Here is a 14,511-nt window from a genome sequence, read left to right as displayed (position 1 = left end):
CAAATAGTGCTGTACTGGATGCATCCAAAATGTTGGACAGACATGCCTGCACTCCCAGAGAGCTAGTGCCCACCAAGAGCACAGATTTTGGTCAACCTGACTTAGAGATTAGACCAAGATGTTACAACCATACAGACATTGTCTGTGAGCATGAAAATATGGAAATTATGTGGAGGGGATGTAACAGAATGGAATAAATTATGAGAAATTGGGAAATGTGTCAGTTTTTAAAGCACTAGTCATAAATAATGATATGAAGGTGCCTCTCCATCCCAGCAGTCAATCACCCTTCCACAATAGTCCCTCCCAATGTTCACACAAATCTGCATACATACATACTCTATAGCTCAAAATAAAATTCACCCTAAAGCTAGCAAAGTTCACTGTCTTGTTTGTGTGCTTATCAATGATGTAGTGCCTCTAGTATTTCATGAATTGTTATCTTTACTCCTTACATTATTTGTGTTCCAAAAGGACTTTCTGTTATATTTATTTGAGACTGGATTGTTTCTCAATGGAAAGGCCAATGAACAATAGGCCAGTGTGTAGAAATGACAATATTATGAAAAGGATGGATTGTTACAGACTATATAGTGGAGATGTTGAGTCTCAGAACAAGAAAAGGGCAGTTAAATGAGTAAGTTTTCAGCTGAAAGATCTTATGAATTGGAAGACATACTCAAATACATTCATGCAAACACAGCTCACACACATACGTCCACTATCTCTGGCTGCTGAGGCTAGATCATTTTCATAATATTGCCATTATTCCGTCCTGGTTTTTCCATTGTTTAGCACATAGAAATGGTTGACAAGTAACTGAGGTTTCAAACAAAGACCTCCTTCATGAAACCAATACATGTAGCCATTGTCTCCAAGCTGTAGATATTGGGTTTAACTTGTATGTATCAGAGGTTAGCTTTTATCTAGGGTAAATTTGAGTATTTGTTTTATAACATTGAGGTGAATAATAAAAATAATAATAAATGTATATAAATGTTTTAATACTTCTTTTCATACAGTTTGGTGGCTCATTAGTGCCAGTATACATATTTTTATTGGTCACTTATTATTCATTTCACCTTGAGTAGTGCTTGCTAATGTGAAAAATGCCACATTTCTCTGTGGTTTGGAATCCATGTTAAACTGTATGTCCCTTTATAACTGACTGGGTAATTCAGTTCCAAGATTAAAGGGAGGGATATGCCCTCCGATAGAAACTTGTCTATAGTCTGTATGATTGATAAAGGTGCTGACAGTTAACATGGGCATTGGGCAGCTGCATAATGTGTCTGCCACTATCAGTAGAGTAATGTTATTTTGTTTATATCTTTATGCCAGTGCCACAGTGTTGCTGCAGATCATTAATAAAAGGTTTAAAGCTAATTCACTGTCATTAAACTTTGTAAAGACACACTATTTGCAGTTCAGAGCCTCCAAGAGATTTCCTTCCAGCATGTGTGTAACATATGGAGACGTACAAATCAAAGAGGTTGTCAGTGTTAAATTTCTGGGATTACAACTTGATAATAAATTCAGTTGGGAAGGGCATATCACAGACCGTCCAAGGCACCTAAACAAGTCTGTATTTACAGTGAGGGTGATGTCAGATGTAGGAGAGATAAAATTTAAAAAAAACTTGCCTACTTAGTTTATTTTCATTTTATTATGTCATACAGGATGATATTCTGGGGCAACTGGTCAAACCAAGCAAAAATTTTTAGCTTGGAGAAGCATGTAATAGGACTCATTTCCGGCATAAATTTAAGAATATTATCTAGAAACCTGTTCAGGGAAGTTTGTATTCTAACCACTGTTTCTCAGTGTGTTTATTCCTTAATAAAATTTGTTCCAAGTTGTTGTTGTTGTTGTTGTCTTCAGTCCAGAGACTGGTTTGATGCAGCTCTCCATGCTAATCTATCCTGTGCAAGCTCCTTCATCTCCCAGTACCTACTGCAACCTACATCCTTCTGAATCTGCTTAGTGTATTCATCTCTTGGTCTCCCTCTGCGATTTTTACCCCCCATGCTGCCCTCCAATCCTAAATTTGTGATCCCTTGATGCCTCAGGACATGTCCTACCAACCAATCCCTTCTTCTAGTCAAGTTATGCCACAAACTTCTCTTCTCCCCAATCCTATTCAATACCTCCTCATTAGTTGCGTGATCTACCCACCTAATCTTCAACATTCTTCTGTAGCACCACATTTCGAAAGCTTCTATTCTCTTCTTATCCAAACTATTTATTGTCCATGTTTCACTTCCATACATGGCTATACTCCATACAAATACTTTCAGAAACGACTTCCTGACACTTAAATCTACACTCAATGTTAACAAATTTCTCTTCTTCAGAAAAGCTTTCCTTGCCATTGCCAGTCTACATTTTATATCTTCTCTACTTCGACCATCATCAGTTATTTTGCTCCCCAAATAGCAAAACTCCTTTACTACTTTAAGTGTCTCATTTCCTAATCTAATTCCCTCAGCATCACCCGACTTAATTCAACTACATTCCATTATTCTCGTTTTGCTTTTGTTGATGTTCATCTTATATCCTCGTTTCTAGACACTGTCCATTCCATTCAACTGCTCTTCCAAGTCCTTTGCTGTCTCTGACAGAATTACAATGTCATCGGCAAACCTCAAAGTTTTTATTTCTTCTCCCTGGATTTTAATACCTACTCCAAACTTGTGTTTTTTTTCCTTTACTGCTTGCTCAGTATACAGATTGAATAACATTGGGGAGAGGCTACAACCCTGTCTCACTCCCTTCCCAATACTGCTTCCCTTTCATGCCCCTCGACTATTATAAGTGCCATTTGGTTTCTGTACAAATTGTAAATAGCCTTACGCTCCCTGTATTTACCCCTGCCACCTTTAGAATTTGAAAGAGAGTATTCCAGTCAACATTGTCAAAAGCTTTCCCTAAGTCTACAAATGCTAGAAACGTAGGTTTGCCTTTCCTTAATCTTTTTTTTTGAGATAAGTTGTAGGGTCAGTATTGCCTCACGTGTTCCAACATTTCTACGGAATCCAAACTGATCTTCTCCGAGGTCGGCTTCTACCAGTTTTTCCATTCGTCTTTAAATAATTCGCATTAGTGTTTTGCAGCTGTGACTTATTAAACTGATAATAATTAAACTGATAATAATTTTCACACTGTCAACACCTGCTTCCTTTGGGATTGGAATTATTATATTCTTCTTGAAGTATGAGGGCATTTCACCTGTCTCGTACATCTTGCTCACCAGATGGTAGAGTTTGTCAGGATTGGCTCTCCCAAGTCCGTCAGTAGTTCTAATGGAATGTTGTCTACTCCCGGGGCCTTGTTTCAGCTCAGCTCTTTCAGTGTTCTGTCAAACTCTTCACGCAGCATTGTATCTCCCATTTCATATTCATCTACATCCTCTTCCATTTCCATAATATTGTCCTCAAGTAACTCGTCCTAGTATAGAACCTCTATATACTCCTTCCACCTTTCTGCTTTCCCCTCTTTGCTTAGAACTGGGTTTCCATCTGAGCTCTTGTTATTCATACAAGTGGCTCTCTTTTCTCCAAAGGACTCTTTAATTTTCCTGTAGGCAGTATCTATCTTACCCCTAGTGAGATAAGCCTCTACGTCCTCACATTTGTCCTCTAGCCATGCCTGCTTAGCAATTTTGCACTTCCTGTCGATCTCACTGCAAGTAGTATATCTCTATTTCCAACCAAAAGCTCACTATATAGTATCAATATTAGGAATAAGAACAGTCTACATAAAGACCTAAAATCATGTACCATGGTTTAGAAAGGGGTCCAATACTCAGAAGCACACCTTTTCAATAAATTGCTAGCTACTATTAAAATCTTGGTTTCAGGTAAAGCACAGTTTAAACAGAGTTTGAAAGACTTTTTGATAGGCAGCTGCTTCTACTCTAGAAGAAGATCTTTAACAGAGACAGTTAGACCAGCTTAAGTAAAAATGTCTCTTAGATTTCAGTTTCAACAGCACTTTGTCACAACAGTCAAGATTAGGTATTCTGTGTAAGATAAACTTATTAAAAGTGCATAACTATGTTTCATTCTGAGAGTGTATTAATTCTGTAATTATTAGCAGTTCCATTTACTGTAATGTATCCACCTGTTTTGACAATCTTATTTTATGTTGTACTTTCTGACTTGTTGCACACCCACAAGAATCATCTCATTTTTGAGTCTGTGGAATGAAAACTAAATCTAATATAATCTGTTGATAACTATTTTTTTCAGTCACATAGTTTAGGTACTGCCAGCAGCATTCCACAGTTGAATGCTGACAACAGTGCTTCTAGGTGTCACCCTACAAAGTATAACAGATGTTTATTGAACCTTTGGTTGCAGAAGTACAGTCTTTTGAGGCACAGAAACGTAATCCACTTCAAAATAGTCTCCTTTTTAATGTAAGCACTTCTCCCAGTGTACTCACTGTTGCTGGAAACACTTCTGATACATACCTATTTGAATGGTGGTGACCTGGACCGCCACATCCCTGATGATGTCTTCTATTAACTGAAATCGTGTTTGTTTCAGGGCAATTTTCAGTGAAGTAGCCAAAAGTCACATGGAACCATTTCAGGGGAGTAGGGAGCCTGACTAGGCACAAGCATTGTATGTTTGACAAGAAAATTCTGCGTCAGATGCACAGATGGAACTGTGAAGCTTTTGCTGTCCACAGATTGGGTCATTTGTGCTTCAAATTATCAGAAAGGTGATGAAGGACCTCCTGGTAGTATTCTGTTTTGATGGTTGTGCCATGCGGTGCATAATCATGATGCACAACCCCATGAGAGTCAAAGCAAACAGATGTGGCCACCCAAATGGACCAGGAAAAATATTCAGATATAAAATGAATATGAAATTTATTGTAACAATCCTCCCCAACAGGAGTTATTTTGGTACACAATAATTGAAAACAAGTCATTTCTTAAATACTGAAAGAACAACAATATTATCTGAAGGCTGAAGGCCTGAATATGTCACAATCAATTGAAAGTTCTAAAATCCAAGGTCCATACACTAAGTATGCCACGCTCAAAGTCCAGAAGGCATTTGCAAAAGTTAAAGTCCTTTTTATTGCTGATGAAAAACAAATACTACAAAATGCAGTTGCTAGTCATGGTATCAGACGCTACATTTATTCATTGCTAAGGCCACAAATGGTGTAGGTCTGTGCTGGCAGCTTCTGGAGGCAAATATTGACATGGATGTGGATGATAATGCAATCACAGTGGTAGCTCCAGAGTGAGATCCTGATTGTGAGAATGTTTTCACAGTTGGTGCCAGGCCCAAGAATCTCACTCTAAGTGAACCACTAGAGCATGGCCCAGGCACCAGCCTAACTATCGCGTGGGCTGTAGGATACTGCAGATACTACATTTAACCAAGTGGCTCAAGAAGAATAAAAGTTCCACAGGGCCAGTGAAGTCTAGCAGCACTTGGGTTGCCACTTGGTGACCTGGCAGAGTGTGACCAAACCTCCCGTGTCACCTGCAGATCTGTACCCTGCAAGGTCCATACTTGATAACCTGCTGTGTTATTTGTTGCTGGCTGAATAGGTGCAAGACCTCAACTCAGTATTATTCTCCTCCTGGAAGAGAAGGTGAGGTGACAGCACATCTTGACATCCTTGGAAGGGCCTGAGTCTCCACATGTGGCCAGAGCAGCTGAGAGGCTGCTTAGGTTCACCTGTCTTGGCATTGCTGCTGGAGTGGCATATGGAGCAACTGAGGGCCTGTCCAGGAAGCAAACCACTGGCCAGAGCTGGGACAGGCCAACAGTGTCTGGAATGGGCATTGTGTAGCACTCTGCCTCTAGAACAAAAGATGATGGTAGACTACTGGACTCAGCAAGAGGACCATGGTGAGACCACAGTTGGTGAATGTGCATATGGCACAGTGTGCCATCTTGAAGCATCACCTCAGTCTTCGCTCAGCCCAGAAGAAGGGAAACAACCAAAGGAAACCAATGCTGGCAGCCACTGGTGAAGGCCAGAGCCCATACTGGATCTCAAAGAGAGAGACAGTGGCAGCTGGACCATTGAGAGGAGGGGTTGGTGCTAGTGGGATGGGTGGTATTTAATTGCAACTGATGTGATCAGCCATGGAGCTTTTCTGCTAGGGTTGGCCCATCCTGTAGAGTGTAAGGGCTTCATCGAAAGGATGATGGCAGTGAAGCTTTGACAGGTGGGATTTAAAGTTACAGATAATTGTTTGGCTGGACAATTAGAAACAGGGTGGAAGGGCATAGTATATATCAGCACTATGCCTTTTGCTTTGCGGAAAGTGGAGAATTCCATGGAAGCAAATTAATGGCTGTTATCCATGACAATAGTTTCTGGGAGCCCATCAACTGAAAAAAATGTAGGATCATGTTTGGATGGTCTGCCCTGCAGAGGTGAGAGACATGTGTAAGACATAGGGAAAACCACTGCCAGTATCTATATCAATCAACCAGGAATACCCCAGGAAGCGAACCATGAAATTCAGGTGTAGCCAGGACCAGGGGGCAGAAGGGCTCCCCAAGGAAAACATTACAAAGAGAGATGGAGTGCTTGCTTTGGCAGATGGGGCATGAGTGTGTTTGCTGTCTCTGTGGCCCACCAGTAGGCAATTTAATATGCTAGTCGCTTGGTGAGCACAACACTCCAGTGCAAGATATGCAAGAGAGACAAGGCACACAGCAGGAGGGCCACTCGGATCATGACCCTGGTGCAGCCATGAACCTGTGGAGTATGAGGACAATGTTGAAGGTGGAGAGCTCTTTCCAATGACCTCTGAGTGTTGCAGCTGCTTGTGGTCTGGCAGCCAACCATGTAACACCAGGCGGAGTACATTGGTGGTATGGCACATGATGAGCTCTGTGTCCAGCAGAAGAGTGCCCTTGGCGATGATGTACAGGTGGAAGCAAACTTTGGACTGTGTGTAGAAGGCAGTGTCCTGGCCCAGAGGCGGATGTGAGAGAAAGTCAAAATTAACATGTGGGTTGGTGAATATTGTTGTTGTTGTTGTTGTTGTTGTTGTTGTGGTTTTCAGTCTGGAGACTGGTTTGATGCAGCTCTCCATGCTAATCTATCCTGTGCAAGCTTCTTCGTCTCCCAGTACCTACTGCAACCTACATCCTTCTGAATCTGTTTAGTGTAATCATCTCTTGCCCCCCTCCCCCCCTCCCTCCCATACGATTTTTACCCTCCACACTGCCCTCCAATACTAAATTGGTGATCCCTGGATGCCTCAGAATATGCCCTACCAACCAATCCCTTCTTCTAGTCAAGTTGTGCCACAAATTTATCTTCTCTCCAATTATATTCAATACTTCCTCATAAGTTACGTGATCTACCCATCTAATCTTCAGCATTCTTCTGTTCCACCACATTTCGAAAGCTTCTATTCTCTTCTATTCTAAACTATTTATCGTCCACATTTCACTTCCATACAAGGCTACACTCCACACAAATACTTTCAGAAACGACTTCCTGGCACTTAAATTTATACTCGATGTTAACAAATTTCTCTTCTTCAGAAACACTTTCCTTGCCATTGCCAGTCTACATTTTATATCCTCTCTACCTCAACCATCATCAGATATTTTGCTTCCCAAATAGCAAACCTCATTTACTGCTTTAAGTGTCTCATTTCATAATCTAATTCTCGCAGCATCACCCGATTTAATTCGACTACATTCAATTATCCTCATTTTGCTTTTGTTGATGTTCATCTTATATCCTCCTTTCAAGACACTGTCCATTCCATTCAGCTGCTCTTCCAGGTCCTTTGCTCTGTCTGACAGAATTACAATGTCATCGGTGAACCTCAAAGTTTTTATTTCTTCTCCATGGATTTTAATAGCTACTCCGAACTTTTTTTTTGTTTCCTTTACTGCTTGCTCAATATAAAGATTGAATAACATTGAGGATAGGCTACAATCCTGTCCCACTCCCTTCCCGACCATTGCTTCCCTTTCATGCCCCTCGACTCTTATAACTGCCATATGGTTTCTGTACAAATTGTAAATAGCCTTTCGCTCCCTGTATTTTACGCCTGCCACCTTCAGGATTTGAAAGAGAGTATTCCAGTCATCATTGTCAAAAGCTTTCTCTAAGTCTACAAATGCTAGAAATGTAGGTTTGTCTTTTTTCAATCTATTTTCTAAGATAAGTCGTATGGTCTGTACTCACGTGTTCCAACATTTCTACGGAATCCAAACTGATCTTCCCTGAGGTCAGCTTCTACCACTTTTTCTATTCGTCTGTAAAGAATTTGTGTTAGAATTTTGGAGCCATGGCTTATTAAACTGATAGTTTGATATTTTCACATCTGTCAGCACCTGCTTTCTTTGGGATTGGAATTATTATATTCTTCTTGAAGTCTGAGGGTATTTCGTCTGTCTCATACATCTTGCTCATTAGATGGTAGAATTTTGTCAGGCCTGGCTCTCCCAAGGCTGTCAGTAGTTCTAATGGAATGTTGTCTACTCCCAGGGCCTTGTTTGGTCTCAGGTCTTTCAGTGTTCTGTCAAACTCTTCATGCAGTATCATATCTCCTATTTCATCTTCATCTACATTCTCTTCCATTTCTATAATATTGTCCTCAAGAACATCACCCTTGTATAGATCCTCTATATACCCCTTCCACATTTCTGCTTTCCCTTCTTTGCTTAGAACTGGGTTTCCATCTGAGCTTTGATATTCACACAAGTGGCTCTCTTTTCTCCAAAGGTCTCTTTAATTTTCCTGTAGGCTGTATCTATCTTACCCCTAGTGATATGCACCTCTACATCCTTAACTTTCTCCTCTAGCCATTCCTGAGCCATTTTGCACTTACTATCGCTTTCATTTTTGAGATGTTTGTATTCCTTTTTGCTTGTTTCATTTACTGCATTTTTATATTTTCTCCTTTCATAAATTAAATTCAATATCTCTTCTGTTATCTAAGGATTTCTATTAGCCCTCATCTTTTTACCTACTTGATCCTCTGCTACCTTCACTATTTCATTTCTGAAAGCTATCCATTCTTCTTCTACTGTATTTCTTTCCCCCATTCTTGTCCATCATTCCCTAATGATCTCCTTGAAGCTCTATACAACCTCTGGTTCTTTTAGTTTATGCAGGTCCCATCTCCTCAAATTCTCACCCTTTTGCTGTTTCTTCAGTTTTAATCTACAGTTAATGAACAATAGATTGTGGTCAGAGTCCACATCTGCCCCTGGAAATGTCTTACAATTTAAAATCTCGTTCCTGAATCTCTGTCTTACCATTATATAATCTATCTGAGACCTTCCAGTGTCTCCAGGCTTCTTCCATGTATACAGCCTTCTTTTATGATTCTTGAACTAAGTGTTAGCTATGATTAAGTTATGCTCTGTGCAAAATTCTACCAGGTGGCGTCCTCTTTCATTCCTTACTCCCATTCCATATTCACCTACTACATTTCCTTCTCTTCTTTTTCCTACTGACGAATTCCAGTCACCCATGACTATTAAATTTTCATCTCCCTTCACTATCTGAATAATTTCTTTTATCTCATCATACATTTCATCAATTTCTTCATCATTGGCACAGCTAGTTGGCATATAAACTTGTACTACTGTAGTAGGCATGGGCTTTGTGTTTATCTTGGTCACAATAATGCATTCACTATGCTGTTTGTAGTAGCTTACCGCACTCCTATTTTTTTATTCATTATTAAACCTACTCCTGCATTACCCCTATTTGATTTTGTATTTATAATCACGTATTCACCTGACCAAAAGTCTTGTTCCTCCTGCCACCGAACTTCACTAATTCCCACTATATGTAACTTTAACCTATCCATTTTCCTTTTTAAATTTTCTAACCTACCTGCCCGATTAAGGGATCTGACATTCCACGCTCCGATCCACAGAACACCAGTTTTCTTTCTCCTGATAACAACGTCCTCCTGATTAGTCCCTGGCTGTGGATCTGAATGGGGTTCTCTTTTACCTCAGGAATATTTTACGCAAGAGGACGCCAGCATCATATAACCATGCAGTAAAGCTGCATCCCCTCAGGAAAATTATGGCTGTAGTTTCCCTTTGCTTTCAGCCGTTCACAGTACCAGCACAGCAAGGCCGTTTTGGTTAGTGTTACAAAGTCAGATCATTCAGTCATCCAGACTGTTGCCCCTGCAGCTACTGAAAAGGCTGCTGCCCCTCTTCAGGAACCACACATTTATCTGGCCTCTCAACAGATACCTCTCTGTTGTGGTTGCACCTATAGTACAGCTGTCTGTGTCACTGAGGCACACAAGCCTCCCCACCAATGGCAAGGTCCATGGTTCATGAGGGGGAGTTGTTGAATAGTACTGAGTGTAATCATTATGACTTGAAAGAAACAGAGCCCGCCGCTGAAGGTGATGTGTAAATTTGGGTGGAATATTTGCTGATGTTTTGAAGAGAACTAGTAAGTGCTTGTGGTTCATGAACAGCATGAAATGACAGCTGTAGACATAGTCATGCAGTATCTTAGTCCAAATATGACTGCTTGCAGTGAGAAATGCTACACTGGTAATGGGAGTCACGAGATAAACTCTGGAGGAGGACATTCCATTCGTTATTATAGTATTCATTAAGTTAATGGCAGCTGAAAACTGTGTGGTAGGCTGCCACAATAAGTACCTGGGAGTCAAAATGTTACAATAAACTAGACTTCAACCTGTCATAGTGCAGAGTGTGGGATTCCAATTCTGGGTTAAATTGTTGCAAATGGTGGCAAATATCTGGGCCCACGTATGCCAGAAAGGAGGCACACTGCTTGGTATCATATATGATGTCATGAGCTTAAGAAGTGCCAATCTGTGCACGTGTCATAGTTTGCCCATGGCATGACCTTTCTGTCAAACTGCTGGAACGGCAGGGGCAGTGTCTGGAAGCCTTTGATCTAGTCAATCTGGGAGAGGCAGATGAAAAGATTGCTGCCAGCCACTCAGTCAGGAGTTTGTGGGCGCACTGCTTCTGTTGGAGCAAAATAACAACCCCTGGGTAGAGACATCCACTGGTTCCATCTTACCAGAAGCAATGTGACAGTAAGTATACTTGAAGGGGATGAACACAAGCCACTGTCTACCTTGGCCAGAACACGTGCATGAGATACTGACAGGAAAAAAGAAAAAAAAGAAAAAAACCTGCTTTCCAACTGCTGTGTTAACTGAAGGTGGTGCAGGAAAAATACCAGGGTATAGAAGAAATGTGAAGTTTATTCGAGCACACAAAAACAATGTGCTCCAGTGCTAGTTAGTCTGGAACACAATTATTGAAAACAAATAACTTCTTGACTATTGAAAGAACATCAATAATATCTGAAAGCTGAAGGCCATAAAATGTCAATAGCTGGCAGGTCCTTGAGGTGGAAGTCAATGTCAGTGTTGTTGTTGTCATAGTGGCACCTTCAGAGTGAGACCCTGATTTTGAGAATGCTTTTGCAATTGGCATTTGGCCAAGGAAAATCACTTGGAGTGAACCATCAGAACATAGCCTGCACACTGACCTAAATACTGTCTATGTGCCAAGGTAAGGTAGAGGAGAAAAGATCTATGGGGCCAGTGACCTCTGGTGGCAATTGGGTTCCTGCTTGGTGGCCAGACAGAGTGCAGACAGCCCCCATAACTGGTCTGTGTTGTTGTTTGATACAGCACAAATGGTTCACATGCTCATCACATTGCTTTTGGATCTGCTGTGCTTTATTTGGCCATGGCAATATCAGATTTTTCCACTGTGTTGACTGCATCTTGGTTTCTGCATCAAAAAGCCTTTTGAATCTTGTAAGTGGGTTTCACAAGCCAAGATTTAGGCAGAATGCTACGCAATGTTGCTGCTCAGTTTGTTCCATCATTTTACAACTTCAAACTTCCTGGCAGTTTAAAACTGTGTGCCGGACCGAGACTCGAACTCGGGACCATTGCCTTTTGTGGGCAAGTGCTCTACCAACTGAGCTATCCAAGCACAACTCACATGCTTGGGTAGCTCAGTTGGTAGAGCCCTTGCCCGCAAAAGGCAAAGGTCCCGAGTTCAAGTCTTGGTCTGGCACACAGTTTTAATCTGCCAGGAAACTTCGTATCAGTGCACACTCTGCTACAGAGTGAAAATCTCATTCTGGAATTTACAACTTTCTGGTTTTTAACAAGCGTTTATTTCACATTGTGACTTATTGGCTGACTGACAATGACTGACTTTTCTGCTGGCAGGAAGAAATTCCTGACTCCATGTGAGTGGCTCTCATCACATCTCCACTAAAGAAAGTCTCTCACACTTTGTTAGTTTCTGCAGGGAAGAAGAATGTTCAAAACGTTTTGAACATACCTTGTGGTAAAGCACTGTGATGTCCAAATCAACATTTGGGTTGATGAGATAATGTTGTTGGACAAACTCAGAGAGAGAGAGAGAGAGAGAGAGAGAGAGAGAGAGAGAGAGAGTCAGTGGAAGATGGTTTAAAAAGAATGTTCAACTATGGGGTTATCAGTGGCCTTGCTAATATAATTGGAGATTATTGTGGTTGAAGTGTCTAAAACATTGAAAAGGATGCAACCCAGTCTTTCTTAAAATTACATTTATTCTCTCCGAATCTCACACACATTCATATTACCACACAACCTGTAAAGTACTGTAAATATGATTAAATACTGTAAATCTTGTTTTGAAACAAAAAAAAAAAATCATGGATAATACAAGAAAAGTGTTAAAGCAATGACACTGGAATATGTCGGGGGATGATTACTTAAAAACAGATGAAAATCTACATCAAAAAAATATTAAAAGTCCTCCTTAATATTTTATGGAGTAAGTTGGATTTTTAATAGAATTTTACATATCAAATATGTTCAATCTCTTCCATTGCCTACAAAATCATACATACTTCATCATCACACACAGTAAATTCCTTAGGTAAATGGATCTTGTGGATAAGAGCAGTGGAAACCATAAAGTTACTGAGAGAGTCCCTCTGCTTGGACACAGATGCATATACATTTATAAAGTTGTGGTTCTCATTTAAAATTTCATGACACACTATGAACTGTGGTCGAGGGGTAGCATCTTTGATTAGTAATAAAGACACACTGGATCCAGGGTTCAAACCCAGACACTGCTTAAATTTTGAATGATTATCATCATCAATAGCATCCGAAGACTTCTGGCATAAGAAGTAATCCTTGCTCTACCAACAGCCTTATTGAAGAGGGTGAAGAAGTGGGCACTCTCTAGCCTTTGGGGTAGGAAACTTCCCTAAAAAGGCAGAAGAATCAGCAATGACCAATAGCATGGGGATGTAGAGGGCAATGGAGACCACTGCATTAAAGACAGATAATGTCCACAGGGCATTTGGCCTGTAATTGAAAAAAGTGTTATGATGACCTCTCCATTGGCAGAAGATAATGGATTAGTCCCCATTCAGGTCGCCAGCAGGGGACTGAAAAGGTGGTAGGGGTGGCCATGAGAAAAAGATGGAGTAACCAGTGCCAGGACAACCTTCTACGAGTTGGAGCATGGAACATCAGAAGTTTGAACATAGTAGCAAAGCTAGAAAACCTGAAAAGAGAAATGCAAAGTCTAGATACTGTGGAAGTTAGTGATGTGAAATAGAAAGAAGTTAAAGATTTCTGGTCAGACAATTGTTGAGTCATATCAACAATAGCAGAAAACAGAATAATGGGAGTAGGATACATTATAGATAGGAAAGTAGCGTTGAGCGTGATCTACTTTACATCAGAAGTTTGAACATAGTAGCAAAGCTAGAAAACCTGAAAAGAGAAATGCAAAGTCTAGATACTGTGGAAGTTAGTGATGTGAAATAGAAAGAAGTTAAAGATTTCTGGTCAGACAATTGTTGAGTCATATCAACAATAGCAGAAAACAGAATAATGGGAGTAGGATACATTATAGATAGGAAAGTAGCGTTGAGCGTGATCTACTATGAACAGTACAGTGACACAGTGGTTCTCATCAGTATCAACAGCAAACCAAGGCCAACAAGTTATGGTATACATCCCAACCTTGCAAGCAAAAGCTGAAGAGGTAGAAAAAGTATACAAGGATATAGATCAGGTCGTTCAGTATGTGAAAGGTGATGAAAATTGAATAATCATGGGGGAACTGGAACATGGTAATAGGAAATGGAATAGAAGAAAGGGTTACAGGAGAATATGGGCTGGGCAATAAGAATGAGAGAGGAGAAAGGTTACTTGATTTCTCCCAGAGGTGGTTGTTCTAAAGGGCCAGAGATGCCTGGCCCCACCAAAAATTTTGTGGTGTTTTTTTTCTGTTTTATATAAAACAGTTTGAGTATGACATGATTGTGGCATAGTACAACCAACAGAAACCTGACATAACCAGGACCCTGTTCTCTCTGTTGCAGACACACCAAACCATATCATTCTGCAATGACGAATGTTTCTCTTTCTCCATCCCATTTGTTCAAATCTGAGAGCTACTGGGAAGTGGCCCTTAGCTCCACCGCTTGCTGAAATATAGCTGTGAGCCAGCA

General features: G+C 40.6%; 1 protein-coding gene and 1 non-coding gene across 5 annotated transcripts in view; one reads left to right on the top strand and one right to left on the bottom strand.

The window, feature by feature from the left end:
* Nucleotides 1-14,511, top strand: part of LOC126277513 (ankyrin repeat and SOCS box protein 1-like) — a 145,603-nt gene that overhangs the window by 47,374 nt on the left and 83,718 nt on the right. The gene's annotated exons all lie outside the window — the stretch shown is intronic.
* On the bottom strand, nucleotides 11,902-11,976 carry Trnal-caa (transfer RNA leucine (anticodon CAA)). The gene has a single exon. It is a non-coding gene; the product is annotated as a tRNA-Leu (tRNA).

This window comes from Schistocerca gregaria, chromosome 1, assembly GCF_023897955.1.
Source record: "Schistocerca gregaria isolate iqSchGreg1 chromosome 1, iqSchGreg1.2, whole genome shotgun sequence".
Lineage (NCBI taxonomy): Eukaryota > Metazoa > Arthropoda > Insecta > Orthoptera > Acrididae > Schistocerca > Schistocerca gregaria.
This window is presented reverse-complemented; position numbering and strand designations above follow the sequence as displayed.